Genomic DNA, 12,177 nt, shown 5'->3' with positions numbered 1-12,177 from the left:
TGTGGCTCGCGGGCTGTAGAGCGCAGGCTCAGTAGTTGTGGCTTGCGGGCTGTAGAGCGCATGCTCAGTAGTTGTGGTGCATGGGCTTAGTTGCTCTGCAGCATGTGGGATCTTCCCGGACCAGGGCTCAAACCCATGTCCCCTGCATTCTTAACCACTGAGCCACCAGGGAAGCCCCACAATATATTTTTAATATGTGTATTTAAACATGTTTTTCTTATAATGTCTGGAGTTGTAGGTATCTAGCTTTTCTCTGAATAAGAGAAGAACTTAAGCATGCTCTTATTTTCCCCCGTTCTCTGTTTTCAGCCTTTTAGGTTGATAAAGACAAGTTTCCTCCTGAATTATTATTTAAAGTGGAAGTTTGGTATCTCTTTTGTGGATAAGTCTTCTTTCTTTTTTATGATAATTTTAAAGATTTTTGCTTTATCCTTGTTACTCAGAATTTCTCTTTGATGTGTGTGTTTTTGTTTTTAATTTATCCCAGTTGGTACTCAGTGAGTGACTGCTTTCAATGTGAAGCCTTATTCCTTTGGAATTACGTTCTTCAATTATGTCAAATTCTCAAATACTCTATTTTCAGATATTGCCTCTCCCTCAGTCTCTATTCTCACCTCTTGGAATTGCTAATAGATAATGAAAAATAGATCTGTCCTCTGGGTCTCTGTGTCTGAAAACTTCTTTTTTTTTTACCTTTTATTTCTTTATCCTTTTCGTTTGCATTCTGAAGAAATCTTTGGCCCACTAACTCCTTCTTCAGTGGTATTCTTTTAGTGGTATCCTACTATTCATATTCAGTCTTTTAGTTCAGTAAATACATTTTTCATTTCCAGGAGGTCCAGAGTTTCATTTCCAGGATTTAAGGTTCTTTTTATATATATACAGATGATTTTGAAACACCTGTAAAGTATATGTCTGATACAAGCATATAGCTTTCAACAGTCATACAGACCTGTGTTCACATCTTGTTTGACCACCAGTTAACTGTGTTATGGCTGGTTACTTGATGCCTCTATTTAAGCTTCAATTTTCTGGCAAAATTGTGATAAAATATCACTGTGCTATCTTGGTGTGGGGATGAAATTATGTAATTGTAATACTATTAGCTAACTTACTAGATACTACATGTCAGAAACTGTACTAGGTTATTTTACTCACAACTGTTACCTCATTTAAGTTAGCAATTCCTTTTCAACAAACCTAAGAAAATATCCTAAATATGATAGTTTCTTGTATCTTATTCCCCTGAAAGCAGCTGATCATGTTGTTCTAGTTGTTGAAATTCATTGCCTTAAGCAAATCTTTGATCACTGGTTCTACTGGCTTCTCAAACTTACTAAGTAAACAGTATTTTTAAGAGAGGTATGTTTGGCCTACCTTTGACAGTGTTTCTTATTTAGAGTAATTTCTTTGTTCTTCTTTTCCCCCCTGCTCAGTGTTTGGTCCCTGTGTGTGTGCGTGCATCATTTAATCCACTTGTTGGGATATGTTAGTTGAGCTACACACCACTGGTGCAGTTTCTCTCCTGTTTGCCATTTACTGTGCAGGGCATTTGCTGTTTCTGAAAGGATAATGTACTGATTTTGGGAAGAAGTCATTTAGCAACATAATATAAAAGGGTAAATAAAGGTTATGGGAAATTATATCATGCTAGACTAAGAGACTGAAAATATTACCCAGAAAGTACACTTGGATGGTACAATTATTTCTGAACAGAACCACTGTGTCCTGGTGACTACTTCGGAAATTCTGTGTTGCCTGAACTTTCTGGAATTGCAGTATTCAGCTGGTCCTTTTGTTACTTCTCAGTAATTCCTAGTGAATGGATTTGTGACAGTCATTTATTTTTTTTTAAATAAGAGCAAATAATTAAAAACTTATTTAATACATTGTCTTGAGACAGTTGGTGCCCATCAAAGGGCTAGTTTACTGAGATTGTTACTCTTCAGAGAAGCCAAAAATGCCTGAAACGGATTGGAGATCTTCATGTGTTAAAAGTAATTGTATGTTAGTCTTTAAATACTTTATAATTACAGTAAACTCTCAACATGTTACCTCCTTTCTTTGTAGTCTTCTGATTGTTAGTATGTTTACAAATTCTTCTTAAAAAAACGTTAAAATTACTATCAATGTGGAATAATCATTTCAGTGTTTAATATACAAATGTGTGAACAGGCTGATTTTTTTAAAGTAACATTTAAATTATCAACCATTGAAATAAACGATTATATTTATCGAAGTATGACTGGGAAAGCTAATCTTTTTTGGGAAATATTATATTGATTTACTTCTGTTATAGTAAGAGGCCCATTTTACAGAATATAAAACAACAAAAATTCATTAATTGATTTATTAAATGTCACACTGTTTGTTAATTGTGAATTCAAAAGAAGTCAGTGCCTTTAATTTACTACCAGTATACCAATTCATGTATTTTTGGCTTATTTTAAAATTTTGAGCAAATATGCAACTCATATACTAATTTTTAATGTTATCCCAATTTAGTTATTAAAAGATTAACCAAGTAGAAACAATGAAAAGATTCTGTTCAGTCTTACACCCTTATTATAGGAATAAGATCATATTCACAATGATTAACCTACATTATTGCAACTGTTTTTCAATGTGTCACAATTTTGTTCCTTTAATAATGTACATAGATTAAATCTAAATAACAACAAAAAGAATCAGATATGTCTTATGGAGATTAAGAAGTATTCTCCTTGAAGATTTATTAGTCAGATCATCTGGTATCCTTGTATAAGCTGAGAATGTCTTGAGATACAAATAATAAATATATTTGTGAAAATATTATGTAGGCTTTAAAAATGAAAATAGATTAAACATAGGTACAGTTTTATTGACTATTTTCAGTAGATTTAAGAGGAAATACACAGTTTTGGTTTTTTGGGACAGTCCTAATTTAAAATCTCCTCTCTCATTGTCTTCATAAATACACTAACATTTTTTCAGCTTATATGTCTCCATTTTTGGTTTGGAAAATACATGTGGGTAATAAAAATAATTTAGGAGCTATCATTTATTGAACACTAATTATGATAAGGCAATATGGTTTCAAGGATATATCACTTATTCTTGCCAAAAACTGGAGGTAAGAATTACAAACATCCCCATTTTATAAATGAGAAAATTGAGATCCAGAAAGTTAAGTAACTATCCATGATCACACAGCTGATAGAGGACTCTAGATTCAAACCCAACATTCTTTTACTCCAAGATAACATTATAGTAAGTTATAATTGGGTATAGGTTGTTTTACTCTTCTTCGCAATATAGCAGCCTTAGATTGATCTTTCAAGAAATGTCATTTCAAATACATACATATCTTTAATTATTATCTATTAAATAAATCTTAGGCTGCTCTTTGGAAATTATGAAGAATAAAGGATCACATCATAGGTATTTTGGTACTTCTAACACTTAGCACAGTGTCATGCATAATAATAAGCACTCAGTAATTGTTTGTTGAAATGAAATAAGGAAAATTCCTCATTGGGAGCGTGATGAATAAAAATGGGTAAAAACATATGTGACAAATATTTAAAAATTCAGCTTTCAAGTCACCGTGATTAATGTGATTTAGAGATGAAAACTGAATGCTTAAGAATCTCTCTTGACCCCTTGTTCTGTGTTGTCCTTCCACATTACAAAAAGACAGATTTATTTTTCAGAAGGAATGACTCAAGGCTGTAGAGGGCAGTGTAAACCAGCTCGAGTGGACTTCCTGGGTTAGAAAGGTGCTATAATAGTCGCTGCGGTCCAAATATCCACATAGGGTTAACACCCCAGGTATCTGACCACTGGTTATTAGAACAGTCTCACGCTTAAAAACAGAGAAGGATAAATGAAAGGTGTATTGGAACCAAAGAATTACATAAACCCACAAAAAGGCTGGCAGTTAGACATTCACCATTTGTATCCTTATAAACTCTAGTGGAAAAACCAGGATCATTACCTGGATAATCTAGGCCTAAAAACATTTTTGTCTCAGTGAACTTGATAAAGTTTCTTGTAAAGAATTTTCTTTCCTCATTAGTTGTTTAAGTAAACAACTTGAATTAAAAATAGTAACACCCTCAGTTGTATTCCCCTTTTCCTCTCCCCACCTCACCACTTGATGAACATATACACTATTTAGTTGTGTATCAAATTATGCACCATAGTAAATTTTAAAAACATTTAATGATAACAATTCAGGTTTATTTGGTATTCTCTCATTTTGTTGCCAGTATTCAGGGACAGTTTGATTATCCAAGACTTGCTTGATTTTATCACTGTCCTGGTGAATAAGATGTTTTTGGACTATATTTTGCAGTGAGTGGCCTAGGTTTTCATTTAGGAAAAGAGAAACCCAAATCCTATCAGCTCACAAATATTTCAGTTTTTGGCAAAATTGCCACCAGTGTTGCCTACACTGACCACCTGATGGGGGTAGATATCTGTAGTCTGAACAAATACCATATGGGATTATGTTAGTTGTAATACTAATTTTTATTGAAATACTGTATCATCTGTCCATTTCTCTTAGCTTTTTGGTTTTGGCTCTAGATGAATACAATTTCCATGGCTGAAAATTTCATAAGTAACAATCATATCTTGAATAACTGCACACGCAGTACTGGTCGTTGTATTAATTTCCCTGGGTAATTATGTCTAATTTAAATAATTTTAATAGGCATGTAGTTCTTGAATAGCGTACTATCTCAAAAGTTAATAAAAAAGGTAAAGCAGGTTTTCTAAATGTAGATAAATGAAGCATGTATGCCAGAAATTAGAGAAGTGCTGACTTCAAATCTTTCTGTTGTATGTTTGACAATTTAAAATGTGATGAGAACCAAGGAATATATAGTTCAGAAAAACTAACTTTATATTTTTAGATCCTATCCATATTCTCATTTGATTTTCAGAACAACCTATAGTAAAGTCAGGGTTGCCATTCTTATCTTTGTAGATGTGGGGAAACTGAGGTTCAGGCCATCTGAGGGATGTGCTGAGGTTGAGGTGGCTTGTAAATCATAATGCTACAACTGGAACCCAGTCCTGCCTATGGTGTTTGCTTAGAATTAAATGGCTATTTTATGATTTTGTTGGCATATGCATAAGTGATTTCTTCAATACATTTTTTTTAATATAAATTTTATTTATTTATTTATTTATTTTTGGCTGAGTTGGATCTTCGTTGCTGCATGTGGGCTTTCTCTAGTTGCGGTGAGCGGGGGCTACTCTTCGTTGTGGTGCACAGGCTTCTCACTGCAGTGGCTTCTCTTGTTGCAGAGCACGGGCTCTAGGCGTGCAGGCTTCAGTAGTTGTGGCGCGTGGGCTCAGTAGTTGTGGCTCGTGGGCTCTAGAGTGCAGGCTCACTAGTTGTGGTACCCGGGCTTAGTTGCTCTGCAGCATGTGGGATCTTCCTGGACCAGGGATCGAATCCGTGTCCCCTGCATTGGCAGGCGGATTCTTAACCACGGCGCCACCAGGGAAGCCCTTCAATACATTTAAGAATCAAAACACTACCTACATTTTGCTGAATAAATAATTGACTTTTTTAAAGCCAAAGAATATGTTAACTAGAAATTCTCAATAACTTGTTTGCAATTTCAACTTAATGGCCTCACCAATTCACTAACTTTGGGGTAGTTTCTAGTTTTCAGTTTTGCTTTAGGTGCAAGTCAACATTATGAGGCTTGATCCATCGATCGATCTGTCTGTCTGTCTATCTATCTGGTTAGTTATTTTTACCCTGTGAGTTTTGTTTTATTATTAGGGTCTTGGGTCTTTGGCTACAAGGGACTGAGCAAAACTTTTCTTATGACTTTTTATTCTCCCACCGCTCTTTATAAACATTAAATCACAAGAACAAATTTATTTTTTTTACTGCATCTCTGAAAGGCACATAAAATTTGTTGCCATAAATCCCATTAATTAAAATACTAAAAAAGATCTCTAACACACCTGTTCCTCTCTAAAGGGAGGGGGTGGACCATTGTGTGGTACTCTTGGTGTGAGTGTAAAGCACAATGTGATTCACCTAGCAAGGAAGTGAATGAACATTTAAAATTTTACAAATTTATCAAAACAATTTTTCCTAACAAAAATTAGTAGGAACAGAAGGAAACGTTGGAAGATAAAGATGTTCTACTTCTGTCTTCCCAGGAGAGGAACTTGAGGCTTACTTTAAGCGTGCATGACTTTGGGCAAGTTACTTAAACTCTCTAAATCTCAGTTTCCTCATCTTTAAAGTGGGATAATAATAGTACCTGCCTCATTGACTTTTGAGAGAAATAGTGAGATTAAAACATGTAAATGCCTTCTTGGCATATGGTATTCTCTAAGTAATTGATAATAATAGCAGTAGCTCTTGTTGCTGCAATAATCTTCAATGAAAATCCATTCAGAGCTAACGTTCAGTGATAGCAAAAGGAGTGGAAAGGAAAGACCAAATGAGTGAAGAATAGGTAACTAGACTCCACGAGGGCTTAGCAACTGGTGTGATCTGGGTGTTGAAGTTTAGGGGGCGCCATGGTGACTGTGATCATTTCAGCATAGGGAGCTGCTTAAGAGATGGTGTCCTCCCTTACCCCAAGAACACAGGATTTCAAAGAAATATTGAGACAAAACAGTAGGTTAAAAAACTCAGGTTAACTTCTGTTTTTATTTGACACACTTGTTTTAATAAATTTATATTTAACCTTCACCATTTTTAAATGCTTCTAAGTAAAGTGCCTTTTGTTTTTGTTCTTCTAAGTAATTCAAGTGTTCGATACTAATTTGTTTGGGTAGTGAATGGCAAAATTTCTGCCGTTGCTCTATTTAAAAGACTCAGCTCTTCTTTAAGACAAACAGTATCTAGAAGCATGGCCAGGTACATTTACTGCACTGTTAAGAGGAGTGGGGGGAGTAGTCAGGAAGCATGTAGGTGGGAAGGGTTTCCTGTTTCCAGGCAACAGCGAGGAGCTACCGAGGGAAAGCAACTTGAATATAAATTCATTCAGGGTAGGACATTTTACCACACTGCCTTCTAGCCGGTGGGGACACAGACTTGATTCTGGAAGAGAGGGTGGAGTTTAAACTTCATTTGTCAATGGGTAAAGTTTCTGGAAACCCATTTCTCTTCAGGTTTTGTGTGTACAAAAAATATCACGTACTAGCGGCCAGGTTAGAACCTTACAGTATTTTGAAAACAGTAGCACCTGCGTGATCGTCTCCTTTCCCCTTTTCCAGAAGCACACGGGGCGCTCTGTGGCTTCACTGCCCCGCCTGTCTGCTGTGAGAGCAGAGGGGCTCTTGGCCTTGGAACCGGCGCCTTCCTCGCCCGCCTCCATCTGCAGGAAGGAGGGAGAAAGAAGCACAGCGCCCTCGCCCACCGGGAGGTGCTTCCTCCTCCTCCGGTGAAGCCAGCGCCAGGTTCACCGAGAGCAGAGGGGGAAGAGTCCCTCCTGTGCCCCGGGCCATGCAGAGTGCGGTCCGGTCACCTGCCTGTGGCCTTTTCCCCGTGCCGTCCAATGCAGGGAGAGTGGTGGATTTGCAAGAGAGGAAAGACGCCGTCTGCAGAAGGCAGCTACCTGATTGGGGTGGGGGGAGTTGATTTTGAGCCTTTCGAGGTATTAAAAAGGGTGGATGTGTAAAATACTGGTCCCCCGAAGCTCTTGTAACTGATACAGTAACTGTCTGGGCCCCAAAGGACCCTCTGGTTTTATACTCCGGCCCTGGAGTGTGTGGGTGGGCGTCGAGTTTAGAACCGGTGAGAAAAACCCCAGGAGGGTCACACACCTGGAAAAGAGTCGCCAGTGTAGAATGCCATCTTTCCTCACTTTCGCATTGGGTCCCCTCTAGAGTGTTGAGGCGAGCTACTTTTCTTTTAATATCTGCTTTTCATTGTTTCATTAGACTACTCAGGTTTAAGAGTTTTCTTCAAAATCTCAGGCAGACAATAGGTCTTGTGGAAGGGTGAGTGCGTAAGCACCCTGCAGATCTTGCTCTGGGAGCTGCCCTCCGCTCAGGCAAGAGGAGAAGAGCAGACGCTGTTGGTTGGGGGTCGGCCTGGAAGAGCCCTGCATTTTACCGCTCGGTCTGGAGCCTCGCCGAGTGCTTCCAGGGACTGTAGGTGCTTTACACCCGCTAGTTAGTTTCGGGGCTACAGAAAGAGCTGCCCAGACGCTTAATTAAGCAAACTTGCAGGATCCAAGCTGTATATTGGATCCCGTCTCACCATGTGTCCGAGGATGAATCACCCCTTGAAAGGTCTAATCTGTCTCCTTATTGTCCTGTCTAGAAGGGTCACATTATTTAAGTGTAACTCCTGAGAGCCTGGCAGGGCTTTTCAAACAAATGTTGATGGATGCGTTGCAGTCCCTCCCATCCCAACAGATTTCTTTATGCTTCTTTTTACATAGACACTTAACCTATGTTGAGGGTGCCTCTTTTACGACCAGAGAAAAGAAATTAAAGGCGTTTAATCCTCATGGTGTATAGTTTGTTCTTCCCCAGTTTGCACAGCGGCTTTTAGTCAGATGTCAAGCTGTAGCCCTCTTTTCTGTACTTGTGTTCTCAGTATCCTGTGGGGACATTCAGAAAGGACCTATAGTAGATTATCTTTTAGTTTACTGTCATTTTCTGTAGAATTTTAAAATCTCGTTTTAAGAACATGATTTGGCAAGTTCTGGGGTATTTTTGTTATTTATGTAATATAATTGTATATATCTGGCAGTGGATTTTTTAACCCCAGGTAACTGGGTTGTACTCATTTTAAATCAGTGCTGCAGAATTTAAAAAGCCAATAATCTTTTATGTAAAATTTGAGTTACTTATGGCATTATATAGGCAGTTAATCGGGTCTAGTTCATTTTAACCACTTGACATTAGTTATAGAGTTTAATTTCAGTTAGAGGAAATTATAAACGATTAATGTTAAAAAAATAGATTCTATATATCATAGTTTTCTAAAAGTGAAAAAATAGTTTTAGTTTACCAGGAGTTTATGTTGGCTGTTTATCTGATTTTTGTTAATTTTTTCCTTATTATTATTCTCACTATCTCCTTCATCATTGTCATCCTTGCTCTTTCTTTAAATGTTCAATATTGTTATTTTATACCAGCAAGTTCATATGATAATATATATTAACAATCTGTTTTATTTTACTGAAGAGTCAAAAGTAAGATTTCCATGTGGGATTCAATTAGTAAAGGAACATTATCTTTTGATGTCAGTCACTCTGAACTTTAGTTGAATTTTTAATAGTGAAGTATTTACCAAAAATCGGACTGAAGAAAAATATCCTGTGGGTTAGAAATATTAAACAGTCAATATTTTTATTTATTTTAAAAATATTTGTAATTTTTAATTTTTTAATTGGGGTAGAGTTGCTTTACAATGTTGTGTTAGTTTCTGCTGTACAACTAAGTGAATCAGCTATATGTGTACATATATCCCCTCCCTCTTGGACCTCCCCACCATCCCACCCATCCAGGTCACCACAGAGGGCTGAACTGAGCTCCCTGTGCTATACAGCAGGTTCCCACTAGCTATCTGTTTTACACATGGTAGTGTATATATGTCAGTCCCAATCTCCCAATTCATCCCCCTCCATTCCCCCCACCCCCGTGTCCACACGTCTGTTCTCTACGTCTGTGTCTCTATTCCTGCCCTGCAAATTGGTTCATCTGTACCATTCTTCTAGATTCCACATATATGCGTTAATATACGATATTTGTTTTTCTCTTTCTGACTTACTTCACTCTGTATGACAGACTCTAGGTTCAGCCATGTCTCTACAAATGACCCAATTTCATTCCTTTTTATGGCTGAGTAATATTCCATTGTATATATGTACCACATCTTCTTTATCCATTCCTCTGCTGATGGACATTTAGGTTGCTTCCATGTCCTGGCTGTTGTAAATAGTGCTGCAGTGAACATTGGGGTGAATATGTCTTTTTGAATTATGGTTTTCTTAGGGTATATGCACACTAGTGGGATTGCTGGGTCATATGATAATTCTATATTTAGTTTTTTAAGGAACCTCCATACTGTTCTCCATAGTGGCTGTATCAGTTTAAATTCCCACCAAGAGTGCATGAGGGTTCCCTTTTCTCCACATGCTCTCCAGCATTTATTGTTTGTACATTTTTTGATGATGGCCATTCTGAACAGTGTGAGGTGATACCACATTGTAGTTTTGATCTGCATTTCTCTAATAATTAGTGATGTTGAGCATCTTTTCATGTGCCTCTTGGCTGTCTGTATGTCTTCTTTGGAGAAATGTCTATTTAGGTCTTCTGCCCAGTTTTTGATTGGGTTGTTTGTTTTTTGATATTGAGCTGCATCAGCTGCTTGTATATTTTGGAGATTAATCCTTTGTCAGTTGCTTCATTTGCAAATATTTTCTCCCATTCTGAGGGTTGTCTTTCCATCTCATTTATGGTATTCTTTGCTGTGTAAAATCTTTTAAGTTTAATTAGGTCCCATTTGTTTATTTTTGTTTTTATTTTCATTACTCTAGGAGCTAGGTCAAAAAAGATCTTGCAGTGAATTATGTCAAAGCGTGTTCTGTGTTTTCCTCTAAGAGTTTTATAGTGTCTAGTCTTACATTTAGGTCTTTAATCCATTTGGAGTTTATTTTTGTGTATAGTGTTAGGTATTGTTTTAATTTCATTCTTTTACATATAGCTGTCCAGTCTTCCCAGCACTACTTATTGAAGAGACTATCTTTTCTCCATTGTATATTCTTGTTTCCTTTGTCATAGATTAGGTAACCATAGGTGTGTGGGTTTATCTCTGGAATTTTTATCCTGTTCCATTGATCTATATTTCTCTTTTTGTGCCAGTACCATACTGTCTTGATTACTGTAGCTTTGTAGTGTAGTCTGAAGTCAGGGAGCCTGATTCTTACAGCTCCATTTTTCTTTCTCAAGATTGCTTTTGTGTTTCCGTATAAATTGTAAAATTTTTTGTTCTAATTCTGTGAAAAATGCCATTGGTAATTTGATAGGGATTGCATTGAATCTGTAGATTGCTTTGGGTAGTGTAGTCATTTTCACAATATTGATTTTTCCAATCCAAGAACATGGTGTATCCCTCCATCTGTTTGTGTCATTTTTGATTTCTTTCATCAGTGTCTTATAGTTTTCTGAATACAGGTCTTTTATCTCCTTAGTTAGGTTTATTCCTAGGTATTTTATTCTTTTTGTTGCAGTGGTAAATGGGATTGTTTCCTTAATTTCTCTTTCTGATTTTTCATTGTTAGTGCATAGGAATGCAGGAGATTTCTGTGCATTAATTTTGTACCCTGTGACTTTACCAAATTCATTGATTAGCTCTAGTAGTTTTCTGGTGGCATCTTTAGGATTTTCTATGTATAATATCATGTCATCTGCAAATGGTAACAGTTTTACTTCTTCTTTTCCAATTTGTATTTCTTTTATTTCTTTTTCTTCTCTGATTGCCATGGCTAGGACTTTGAAAACTATGTTAAATAATAGTAGTGAGAGGGGACATCCTTGTCTTGTTCCTGATCTTAGAGGAAATGCTTTCAGTTTTTCACCATTGAGAATGATGTTTGCTTTGGGTTTGTCATATATGGCCTTTACTATGTTGAGGTAGGTTCCCTCTATGGCCATTTTCTGGAGAGATTTTATCATGAATGGATGTTGAATTTTGTGCAAAGCTTTTTCTGCATCTATTGAGATAGATGATCATATGGTTTTCTTTAATTTGTTAATATGGTGTATCATATTGATTGATTTGCACATATGAAGAATCCTTGCATCCCTGTGATAAATCCCACTTGATCATGGTGTATGATCCTTTTAATGTGTTGTTGGATATTGTTTGCTAGTATTTTGTTGCGGATTTTTGCGTCTGTGTTCATCCGTGATACTGGTTTGTAATTTTCTTTTTTTGTGATATCTTTGTCTGGTTTTGGTACCTGGGTGATGGTGGCTTCATAGAATGAACTTGGGAGTGTTCCTTCCTCTGCAGTTTTTTTGAAGAGTTTGAGAAGCATGGGTGTTAGCTCTTCTCTAATTGTTTGATAGAGTTCACCTGTGAAGTGTTCCATCCTGGACTTCTGTTTTTTGAAAGATTTTTAATTACAGTTTCAATTTTATTACTTGTGATTTGTCTGTTTATATTTTCTATTTCTTCGTGGTTCAGTCTTGGAA

The 12,177-nt window shown here is 36.8% G+C and overlaps 1 protein-coding gene across 9 annotated transcripts in view; it reads left to right on the top strand.

Annotated features, from left to right (window-relative positions):
* BBX (BBX high mobility group box domain containing) overlaps positions 1-12,177 on the top strand; it is a 286,046-nt gene that overhangs the window by 44,933 nt on the left and 228,936 nt on the right. The window lies entirely within an intron of this gene.

The sequence above is a fragment of the Balaenoptera ricei genome, chromosome 4, assembly GCF_028023285.1.
Source record: "Balaenoptera ricei isolate mBalRic1 chromosome 4, mBalRic1.hap2, whole genome shotgun sequence".
Lineage (NCBI taxonomy): Eukaryota > Metazoa > Chordata > Mammalia > Artiodactyla > Balaenopteridae > Balaenoptera > Balaenoptera ricei.
Note: the sequence above shows the minus strand (reverse complement) of the source record. Positions and strands in the feature narration are given on the sequence as shown.